Source organism: Melanerpes formicivorus, unplaced genomic scaffold (assembly GCF_026170545.1).
Source record: "Melanerpes formicivorus ecotype bairdi unplaced genomic scaffold, bMelFor1.0.p_v2 SCAF_129, whole genome shotgun sequence".
NCBI lineage: Eukaryota > Metazoa > Chordata > Aves > Piciformes > Picidae > Melanerpes > Melanerpes formicivorus.
Genome location: NW_027142481.1, coordinates 1,034,781 through 1,046,887, shown reverse-complemented (window position 1 = coordinate 1,046,887; position 12,107 = coordinate 1,034,781). Strand labels below are relative to the sequence as shown.

General features: G+C 52.6%; 1 protein-coding gene across 2 annotated transcripts in view; it reads right to left on the bottom strand.

The window, feature by feature from the left end:
- RASGEF1B (RasGEF domain family member 1B) overlaps positions 1-11,718 on the bottom strand; it is a 41,667-nt gene extending 29,949 nt beyond the window's left edge. The window contains exon 1 of one of the 2 annotated variants that reach the window (XM_068168011.1): positions 11,602-11,718. The gene's annotated coding sequence lies outside the window, so the exon portion shown is untranslated. The remainder of the gene's footprint in view (positions 1-11,601) is intronic. The other variant, XM_068168010.1, reaches the window with a different exon arrangement.
- Positions 11,719-12,107: the final 389 nt, after the last annotated feature.

Sequence of the window (12,107 nt, the reverse complement as noted above, 5' to 3'; positions counted from 1 at the left end):
TGGTTAGGGTTGGAAGGGAATCAGGCAGTTCCAACCCCCCTGCTATGGGCAGGGACACCTCACACCACAGCCACATCCAGCCTGGCAGCAAACACCTCCAGGGATGAGGCTTCCACCACCCCCCTGCGCAGCCTCTTTCAGTGTCTCGCCACCCTCATGGGCAACAACTGCTTCCTAACATCCCATCTGAATCTGCCCACTTCGAGTTTTGCTCCATCCTCCCCAGTCCTATCCATCCCTGACACCCTCCAAAGTCCCTCCCCAGCTTTCTTGGCACCTCCTTCACAGTCTCACAGTATAACTTAGGTTGGAAAGGACCTCAAGGATTATCGAGTCCAACCTATCAAAGACCTCATGACTAGACCATGGCACCAAGTGCCACATCCAATGCCCTCTTGAACACCTCCAGGGATGGGGACTCCACCACCTCCCTGGGCAGCACATCCCAATGACGAACGACTCGCTCGGTGAAGAACTTCCTCCTCACCTCGAGTCTAAACCTCCCCTGGCACAGCTTGAGACTGTGTCCTCTTGTTCTGGTGCTGGTTGCCTGGGAGAAGAGACCAACCCCTTCCCAGCTACAACCACCTTTCAGGTAGTTGTAGAGGGCAATAAGGTCACCCCTGAGCCTCCTCTTCTCCAGGCTAAACAACCCCAGCTCCCTCAGCCTCTCCTCACAGGGCTGTGCTCAAGGCCTCTCCCCAGCCTTGTTGCCTTTCTCTGGACACCTTCAAGTCTCTCAATGTCCTTCTTAAACTGAGGGGCCCAGAACTGGACACAGGACTCAAGCTGTGGCCTAACCAAAGCAGAGTCCAGGGGCACAATGACTTCCCTGCTCCTGCTGGCCACACTATTCCTAATACAGGCCAGGATGCCATTGGCCCTCTTGGCCACCTGGGCACACTTCTGGCTCATGTTCAGCTGCTCTCCACCAGCACTCCCAGGTCCCTCTCTGCCTGGCTGCTCTCAGCCGCTCTGACCCCAGCCTGTAGCTCTGCCTGGGGTTGCTGTGGCCAAAGTGCAGCCCCTGGCACTTGGACTTGTTGAATGCCATCCCATTGGCCTCTGCCCATCTGTCCAGCCTGACAAGGTCCCTCTGCAGAGCCTTTCTGCCCTCTAACTGACCAACATCTGCTCCTAGCTTGGTGTCATCTGCAAATGTGCCGATGACTGACTCCATCCCCTCATCCAGATCATCAGTGAAGATGTTGAAGAGGCTGGGGCCCAGCACTGCTCCCTGGGGCACACCACTGGTGCCTGGCTGCCAGCTGGATGTGGCACCATTCACCACCACTCTCTGGGCCCGGCCCTCCAGCCAGTTCCTAACCCAGCACAAAGTGTAGTGGTCCAAGCCATGAGCTGACAGCTTAGCCAGCAGTTTGCTGTGGGGGACGGTGTCAAAGGCCTTGCTGAAGTCCAGGTAGACCACATCCACAGACACTGGAAGGCCACCAGAAGGTCTCCTGGGAGCCTCCTCCTCTCCAGCCTGCACAAGCCCAACTCTCTCAGGCTGTGCTCACAGCAGAGCAGCTCCAGCCCTCTGCTCCTCCTCCTGGCCCTGCTCTGGACACCATCCAGCACCTCCAGATCCTTCCTGTCACAGAGGCTCCACACTGAACAACCCCAACTCTCTCAGCCTGTCCTTCAGAAGAATTCACAAATGGATCAAGTCCTCCAAGCACTTTGCACACAACCAAACCAACCCACAGGCTACCCTCAGTCCTACAGATGAAACTCTGCTCCAGATCAAATGCCATCAGGGAAGGCCAATGCCAAGAGTTAAGAAATTGACCTGAACTGCAAAATTGAGAGCTTTGAAATAAAAGGTATCAACTGCAGAGAAAGCAAGCACACCACCAAAGTCTATTTTAACTCACTGAAGGGGTTTTAGAAGTGCACAGAATTCCTCTTCTTGCACCCAGTGATGTATGGAAGAGGTTTGCCCTCTGCTCTATAGGGAACAGAGAGCTCTTCAGTATCGCAGTCACAAGAGACTAAAATCCCACCTCGCTGTTCAGTCAGCTGCAGACTGTCTCCATCAGGACTCCAACACCCCCTGCAAGGTGCAGAGCTCTACAGAGCCCTGGGAGGTCGCCATCCCAGCCTGCCACGGACAGGGGAGGGAGCTGCTGACCATCCAGCAGCTGCTGAACCCTGCAGTTTGCGAGCAAACAGCAGCAGTGCTTCGCTTCAAAGCACGGCGCTGCAAACTGAGTGATTCAGCTGCTGATTCACGGTGGCTCAGATGTCCAGGAACAGGGCGTGGAGGAGGGTGGACACCCGGGAGCTGCAGTGTCATCTCTGCCAGGCCATCCCTGCTGGTGAATCACTGCCCTGACTCTCTATCATTTCCGTAGCACCCTCGGTGCCTTCTGCATACCTCACACTGAAGGAAGAGCAAAGTGATGTCAGGAGAGACAGGAGCAGCGTCCCCTCTGCAGGGAGTGCTGGTGGACCACAAGTTATCTGTGGGACAGCAAGGTGCCCTGGTGGCCAAGACAGTCAATGGGATCCTGGGGTGCATTCAGAAGAGTGTGTCCAGCAGGTCGAGAGAGGTTCTCCTCCCCCTCTAGTCTGCCCTTCTGAGACCTCACCTGGGATATGGTAACCAGTTCTGGGCTCCCCAGTTCAAGAGGGACAGGGATCTGCTGGAAAGAGTCCAAGGAAGGGCTGCAAGGATGATGGCTGAAGACCTGTCTGTTGATAAGACAACTTACCCCTCACCCCTGTCTCTGAGATCCTGATACCATGCAGAATTCCTGTGCTATGTGCCCCAGCCAGGTACTCCTAAATCCCAGCTGATAAAGCAGAAGCCACTTCCCCCAGCTTACCCAGTCATCTTTTACTGATTAGATCATGCAAGCACAGTCTGCAAAACAGTTAAGGGATGCTGAGCTTTAGGCATAGAGAGAGAACAGCCCCACAGAGAAGGACCTGGGAGTCCTGGTGGATAAAAAGCTCTCATAGGACAGCAATGTGTCTTTGTGGCCAAGAAGGCCAACGGGATCCTGGGGTGCATTCAGAAGAGTGTGGACACCAAATTGAGGGAGGTTCTCCTCCCCCTCTGCTCTTCCCTAGTGAGGCCTCACCTGGAATATTGCATCCAGTTGTGGGCTCCCCAGTTCAGGAGGGACAGGGATCTGCTGGAGAGAGTCCGAGGGAGGGCTGCAAGGATGATGAAGGGACTGAGCACTGCCTGGTGAGGAGAGGCTGAGACACCTGGGACTGATTAGTCTGGAGAGGAGAAGACTGAGAGGGGATCTGATCAATGTCTATCAATATCTGAGGGCTGGATGTCAAGAGGGAGGGGACAGGCTCTGCTCAGTTACACCCTGGGATAGGACAAGGGGCAATGGATATAAACTACAGCACAGGAGGTTCCACCTCAACATGAGGAGGAACTTCTTCACTGTGAGGGTCACAGAGTCTCCTTCTCCTGAGATTTTCAAGCCCCATCTGGATGCATTCCTGTGTGACCTGTGCTAGATTCTACAGTCCTGCTCTGGCAGAGGTTGGACTCAATGATCTCTGGAGGTCCCTTCCAACCCCTAACATTCTGTGATCCTGTGGTCTTGTTTCAGCAAGTGACTGCCTGGACAGTTCTGCCAGAGCAGTGTTAAACAACTGACCAAAACAGCTCAGTTACATGCGGAGGAACTTATTCCCTGTGAGGCTCACAGAGCACTGGTCACAGGCTGCCCAGAGAGGTTGTGGAGTCTCCTTCTCTGGAGCCTTCCAAGCCCCATCTGGATGCATTCCTGTGTGACCTGTGCTGGATTCTATGGTCCTGCTCTTGCAGGGAGGTTGGACTGGATGATCTCTGGAGGTCCCTTCCAACCCCTAACACCCTGTCATCCTATCATCAGAGGAGCATCACTGATTTCAGTGTGCTACTAGACTCACACTAACCTTGAGGAATGTGATCCATTTTACGTGGCAGGGATGAGAACCTCTGTAATCCAAGCCCACCTCCGGTGACCAAAGCCAAAAGATCCGCCTCTGAACTGCATGGTCAGTAGGTAAGTGTGGGTATAAGCTAGTTCACAGTGGTAATGACCAGTTTCCTAGAGGACTGATCACATATCTGTCCACACTCAACAGGAAAAGCATCATTTCAGTGCTCAGATCTGGCAGCTGGGAGCTTGGATCTGCTTCTGACACTGCTGCAAGCTCCTCAGGTGGCTTTAGTCAAGTCACTCAGTTTCTCATTACTGCATTCCTCTGCTTGCCCATAGGAAGAGCTCTCAGTGAGAGGTTCTTTCCTTTCATTAAGCTCCACAATGTTTTTTTCCAAAAGGGCTATCACACTCCACTCATGCCAGAAGGGCAGTACCAGCCTTAAGCATGAAGCTCTCTTGACACAGTTCCTTCTTCAGCCTCATCAAAGTAAGACACACTCTGAACCCAAAAGCTTTTGCTCTTCACAGGCCACACTCCAACAAGCTTCAGAAGAAAGCATCACTCTCTTTTATGATCACCACAGACACTGAAGTTATAATTTACAGCAGTGCTAAACACCAGTCCTTAGTTTCATCTACTTGCCTGGGCCTAAAACCACATCCCCAAACATCTCCTTTCCATGTAGATGATGCAGGGGGAAAGAAGGTTTAAGGTGAACAGTTCACATGCTCTCTGTCTTCCCATTTGCTAAGGCAGTACAGAGTTGCTACTGGCACTTGAGAGACAGAGCAGGTTGAAAGCAGCACACACTTCCAGCTCCTGCAGCAGAAATGCTTCAGTTAAAAGTCCACAGCACTCCAATGTTTAGGCTGAGGACAAAATGGGATGGCCCCACTTTGGCAGTTAAGAAAGCAAATACAGCTCTCTATCTAGATCAGTAATGCCTGTCCCACAATCATTTATGCCTCAGCTGAATAGCAGCCAGTGGTTTCTAGACCAGAGCTGGAACTGAGGTATAAAGGACTTGTGGGTTCCCATCAGCTTGACTGGGTCCTTGGGAAATCAGGAAGAGGAGTTTGACCAAACTGACTGGAAAGAATTTCTTCCCATAGCAGAAATCTCCCCCACTCATATGCTGCCTCTGATGGTTTGTGTCAGCCTCTCAGATCCAGCAGCAGCTCCCACACGGGGCTGAAGATGGACCCTTGGGCTCTGGAATCAATGGGTCAAAGTCTTGGCTTGAAACAAGGGCACTTAGCAACCTGACACAGGGAGCACCTCCCTATGGGGACAGGCTGAGAGAGTTGAGGGCTGAAGAAAAGAAGGCTCCAGGGAGACCTTAGAGCAGCCTTCCAGTACCTGAAGGGGGCTACCAAGAAGCTGGGGAGAGACATTTGACAAGGGCTTGCAGTGATAGGATGAGGGGCAATGGATTTAAACTGGAAGAGGAGAGACTGAGACTGGAGATTAGGAAGAAATTCTTGAGAGTGAGGGTGGGGAGACAGTGGCACAGGTTGCCCAGGGGGGTTCTGGATGCTCCCTCCCTGGGGGTGCTCAGGGCCAGTTTGGATAAGGCCTTGAGCAATTTGGTCTAGTGGGAGGGGTCCCTGCCTATAGATAGGGGGTTGGAACTAGATGATCATTAAGGACCCTTCCAGCCCCACCCATTCTAAGGCTATATGCCCTTATGATACAGAAGGGACGGTATTGAGAAGCTGTACAATAGCTTGGGTTGTTAAAGGATCATTTTAAACACAAGCTAACAGTATCTGAATCCCCACGAGGTGTTTAAGGGGAGGATCAACTTGCAGCCCTGCTGGACAGGCACTCAGCAGGCTGCTGAGGCACATGAGAGAAACTGCCTCAGAAGATATCCCACTTCAAGCAGATGTATAGAATCAGAATCACAGAATCAGTCAGGGTTGGAAGGGACCACAAGGATCAGCTAGTTCCAACCCCCCTGCCATGGGCAGGGACACCCCACACTAGAGCAGGCTGCCCACAGCCTCATCCAGCCTGGCCTTAAACACCTCCAGGGCTGGGGCCTCAACCACCTCCCTGCACAACCCATCCCAGGGCTTCACCACTCTCATGGGGAAGAACTTCCTCCTCCCCTCCAGCCTGAATCTCCCCACCTCCAGCTTCATTCCATTCCCCCTAGTCCTATCACTACCTGACATCCCGAGAAGTCCTTCCCCAGCCTTCCTGTAGGCCCCCTTCAGATACTGGATCCTCTGTCTTCCTGCTAATGACCCCAGACATCCCCTGGTGCTGGCTGATGCACAGTCCCAGCTTCCCAGGCTCATCTCCCTACTGGCATGGAACACTGCCTCCACATTTCCTGGGATTTTCTGGTCCTGTTTCCAGCTGTGACAAGACACAAGCAGAGAGCCTGACCCCATAGCAGGGGCAGGTGACCTGGGGAAGGTTTTACTGTGGGGAGATGTTGTCCTTTAATAAATCCAACCCAAAGAAGAGTAGGTGGCTCTGAGTCACGCAGTGCTATTCTGGAGCCACCTGGGAAGAATGAGCTGTATTGTTTCCATGACCCTGCTCATTTTCTAATTAAAGATACAGTCAGACTGAATGCCAGCCATTTATTACCTCCCTCCCTGCACTGATTAATTGAGTTTTCTATGCTACTTCCAGCAGCAGCAATAACAAGAGGAGAAACAAGCAACAGATTTTGGCTAGGGGTAGAGCCTTTGCCTCCTATTTGTAAACCCTGCATTGGCCTTGCTGCAGCTGCAAAACTGTTGTTTACAAGCTCATCTGAAAGTGTTTATTAGGTGCTGTGACTCCAGCTCACAACCCCACACCAAGCAAAGGGCACTTGTCAGTGCTTGCAGAGTACACCTGTACATTTGCTAACATTTGGGGAAAGATGTTTAGATAGGAACAAGCTCACATCCTTCCTCCTTCACTGAAACACAGCTATCAGACTCCAACCATCTTCCTGCTCTGCCCAACCACCTCCTGAACAGCAGAACAACGCTCAAATGGCTGAAGAAATGAAGATATCATAGAATTGTTAGGGTTGGAAGGGACCTCAGGGGATCAGCTAGTTCCAACCCCCCTGCCATCAGGGATACCTCACATTACAGCAGGTTGCTCACAGCCACCTCCAGCCTGGCTGCAAACACCTCCAGGGATGAGGCTTCCACCACCTCCCTGGGCAGCCTGTGCCAGGCTCTCACCACCCTCATGGTAAAAACATGTTAAGGCAAAGGCAAAACTAGCTTTTCAGCCTCACAGAATGATAGGGGTGGGAAGGAACCTCTGGAGATCATCGATTCCAACCTGCCAGAGCAGGATCACCTACAACAGATTAGAATAAACCAAACCAGGTTGGAAGAGACCTTCAAGATCATCGTGTCCAACCCATCAACCAATCCAACCCACCCAAACAGCTAACCCATAGCACCAAGCACCCCAGCAAGTCTCCTTCTGAACACCTTCAATGACGGCGACTCCACCACCTCCCCGGGCAACCCATTCCATAGCGCAATCACTCTTTCTGTATAGAACTTCTTCCTAAAGAACTTCTTCCTAAAGATTACGTAGGGCATTGAAAATCTCCAGAGCCAGAGACACCATCACCTCTCTGGGCAGCCTGCTCCAGTGCTCTGCCACCCTCAAAGTAAAGAAATTCCTTCTCATGTTTGGATGGAACTTTCTGTGCTCAACTTTGTGTGTCCTGTCACTGGGGAACACTGCAAAGAATCTGGCCCATTTTCCTTACACACATCCCTCAGTTGTTTTCCATTTAGAAATACTGAATACAGAATAAATCAGGTTGGACAAGACCTTTGAGATCAATGAGTCCAAGCTATCACCCAACACCACCTGATCAACTAAACCATGGTACTGAGGGCCTCATTGAGGCTCTTCTTAAACAATTCCAGTGACTGTGACTCCACCACCTCCCTGAGCAGCAGTGTGCCCAGGTGGCCAAGAAGGCCAATGACATCCTGGCCTGAATTGGGAAGAGTGTGGCCAGCAGGAGCAGGGAGGTCATTCTGCCCTGTGCTCAGCACTGGTTAGGCCACACCTTGAGTCCTGTGTCCAGTTCTGGGCCCCTCAGTTTAGGAAAGATGTTGAGATGCTGGAAGGTGTCAAGAGAAGGGCAACAAAGCTGGGGAGGGGTTTGGAGCACAGCCCTGTGAGGAGAGGCTGAAGGAGATGGGGTTGCTTAGCCTGGAGAAGAGGAGGATCAGAGGAGACCTTATTGCTCTCTACAGTTACCTGAAGGGAGGTTGTAGCTGGGGGGGGTTGGTCTCTTCTCCCAGGCAACCAGCACCAGAACAAGAGGACACAGTCTCAAGCTGTGCCAGGGGAGGTTTAGGCTGGATATCAGGATGAAGTTCTTCATAGAGAGATTGGCCATTGGGATGTGCTGCCCTGGGAGGTGGTGGAGTCACCATCACTGGAGGTGTTTAGAAGAAGACTTAATGGGGTGCTTGGTGCCATGGTTTAGTTGATTAGATGGTGTTGGATGATAGGCTGGACTCAATGATCTCAAAAGTCTCTTCCAACCTGGTTAATTCTATTCTATTCCAATGGCCAATCTCTCTTTCTGTGAAGAACTTCTTCCTAACATCCAGCCTGAACCTCCCCTGGCACAGCTTGAGACTGTGTCCCCTTGTTCTGTCACAGGTTGCCTGGGAGAAGAGACCAACTCCCACCATGAACATGCAAGGAAATAAACACTTTGAATCCTCTCTATCTCCAAAGATCAGGGGTTGTCTTCTGAAGACTGTGCTTGAAATTAGATCTCCTGTGGTAGATGCCCTGCTCAGTGTTGGAGATTTCCCACTGATCTGTCCAAATGGGCAAGAAGGATTACAGTTAATGCACAGAGCTGCACGATCTGAGCAGGGACACAGCTGCAAACAGCAACACATCAAGGCTGGGCAAGAGTGAAGAGAGCACCACAAGCTTGCCCTTTTCCAACTCATTTGACTGAGCTTCCACATAGAATTCTTAGGGTTGGAAGGGACCTCAAGGATCCTCCAGTTCCAACCCCCTTGCCATGGGCAGGGACACCTCACACTACATCCATCCCATTTTCCAAGCACAACAGCACCCCAGGTAAAATCACTGCTGCCAACTGACTGCAACCTGGTGTAGAAAGCAAAGCTTCTAAATCTTCTGATTTAGGAAACCTTTGGAGCATGAACCACCCCACATTTCTTACACCTCCTGTCTCTGCACTGGGCATGTTGAGCTCAATAGCTGGAAAAGCTTAAAGCCACAGTGCATCCCTGTTATCAGCAGGGTTTAGCACCTTTGGCCCCAAAACATCACTTAACCATTTCACAAAGGATCCTTCCACCCTATGATCATTTCAGAGGCACTTGAAGGCACGAGTTCTGCTGAGTTTTAACCACTTAGCTCTGAAGCACTTCTCCAAGAGTAACAGCAATGCCCAAGCAGCCATGCAGTCAAAGGCAGCCAAGAAAAGATCTCAACCCACGCAACCCTGCCAGCTCTAGGAGGCGTCTTAGTGCCAGACCACTAGAGCAATGTAGCATGAACTGGCAATATGCCCCCCACACAGCTCCTTCCTAGGTTTACCTCAAGGAAAACTCCCTCTTCAGCTACTCCCAGCCACAATAAAAGCCCCACCTGCCACGTTCTCAGCATTCTCAGTTCACATTCTTTCACAGCCAGCTCTCCACTGTGCCTGTCACTCCTGGCACAGTGTGACACAACAGATACAGTGACTCACTGCATCCCCCAAGGACTGTTTAGATAACTCCTACAGCTGGAGCACAGGTCACAAGGCACCATGCTGGCCTCTAAAACCTCAGCAGAAAGAAACCATGCAGAACACGAACCCGCAGGGGTGCACTGTGCCATACAACATGGCATTTGCCTCAGCGTGTGACACTGCTGTAAGCTCCATCCCCAAAAAGCCAGGGCTTTCTGACCATTCTTAACAACACCCACAGCAGCTTGTTTCAGCCCTGCCTGCTTCAAGGAGTGATATCCCCATAGCTTATCCCAAACCAGACCTGAGCCTTGCCTCCTGGTTCTCTCCAGCACAACTCTCAGCAGCTTCAGCCCTGCCTGCTTCAAGGAGTGATATCCCCATAGCTCATCCCAAACCAGACCTGAGCCTTGCCTCCGGGTTCTCTCCAGCACAACTCACAGCAGCTTGTTTCAGCCCTGCCTGTTTCAAAGGGTGATATCCCCATAGCTCATCCCAAATCAGACCTGAGCCTTGCCTCCTGGTTCTCTCCAGTCCAACTCACAGCAGCTTGTTTCAGCCCTGCCTGCTTCAAGGAATGATATCCCCCATAGCTCATCCCAAACCAGACCTGAGCCTTGCCTCCTGGTTCTCTCCAGCACAACTCTCAGCAGCTTGTTTCAGCCCTGCCTGTTTCAAGGAGTGATATCCTCATAGCTCATCCCAAACCAGACCTGAGCCTTGCCTCCTGGTTCTCTCCAGCACAACCCACAGCAGCTTGTTTCAGCCCTGCCTGTTTCAAGGAGTGATATCCCCATAGCTCATCCCAAACCAGACCTGAGCCTTGCCTCTTAGCTCTCTCCAGCACACCTCACAGGTTGCCTTGAGTATACTCAGCACTTGTTTTCAGCTGATTAGCAGCTTCTCTCCAAGATATCTCATCAGGAAGCTGTAAGATGAGCCCGAGGGACCCATACCTCAAATGTTCTTCTTGACTTTCAAAATAAAGAGACAGAACCCCAGCCCTGCCTGCCAAGGTTCCCCATTCCCCACAGACACAGTTACCTGAGCCCACCACGGCTGTAATCTCACTGAAATCAACCCCTCGACGATCCTGGCTTAGAAGGGTGGCTGCCTGCTGGGGTACAGAGGACCTCTTTGTTTGTGGCTCTTTAGATTTCTTTTTTTCAGGCCATTCTCTGCCTTCGAGAGGAGTCAGCCTTCCCCTGCTCTGCTCAGGAGAACTCTGCAGAAGTTCTTCTCGCCCCTCAGTGCTGTATTTAGCCTCACACACAGCAGCCAGGGAGGATCTGCTTGTTGTTACAGCTGCCTTAGTCGAATCCGGCCAAAGCACAACAGAGCAGAGGTTGTGATGAGCAACACATCGGCCTTGGGCTTATCCTGGGTCATTTAACAGCTGCTACTCGTCTGCCCCCAACATGCTCCCACCTCGCTTAGCATGGGGGCCTGAAGTTTTATCACAACCCCACCCAGAGGATGCCCAGCGAGAGATTTAGTCCATGAAGGCACTCAAGTGGCCCCCACACACAGCCTTGTCCTGCCTGCACACCCATTTGATGCAGCTCTACGACTACAATCCAGCAAATCAGAGCTTGTTCAGCCCTCAAACAAACCACAAAAGCACTAAAAAAGCAAGCAGCCATCAGCTGAACCAACAAGCTCAGAGCAAAATGGGGAGGAAAACATCGTGGCCAGAGAAAAATCATGCTGTGCAGCGTCAGGACCCTGTTCCATCCTCCTACAGGGAAGGGCACAGGGAGAAGGACCCAACCACCACACCAAGTAAGTGCCTTTTCTGCCGAGTTGAAGCCTCTGCCCTCCCAACACCCGGAGCCACCAGAAGCCAGCTGCTCAGAGCTGGGTATCCAGGGAGGAGATCAACACCAGCAGGAAAGAGACCATCCTGCCACTGAAAGCGTGAAGATAGATGGATGGACGCACAGACAGACGGACGCACGCCCAAGCACCGCAGACACTCCAGGACATACCTGAAAGTGGCTGCAGGTGCTCCTGGCCACAGCCGCTGCTTTATCGCCCACAGCTGTGCATCGTTCACGGCTCGGCTCGGCTCGGTACAGCACAGCACCACTCGGCTCGGTACAGCACAGCACCACTCGGCTCGGACGGGCACGGCTCGGCTAGGCTCGGTACAGCACAGCACCACTCGGCTCGGACGGGCACGGCTCGGCTAGGCTCGGTACAGCACGGCACCACTCGGCTCGGACGGGCACGGCTCGGCTAGGCTCGGTACAGCACAGCACCACTCGGCTCGGACGGGCACGGCTCGGCTAGGCTCGGTACAGCACAGCACCACTCGGCTCGGACGGGCACGGCTCGGCTAGGCTCGGTACAGCACGGCACCACTCGGCTCGGACGGGCACGGCTCGGCTAGGCTCGGTACCGCACAGCACCACTCGGCTCGGACGGGCACGGCTCGGCTAGGCTCGGTACAGCACAGCACCGCTCGGCTCGGACGGGCACGGCTCGGCTAGGC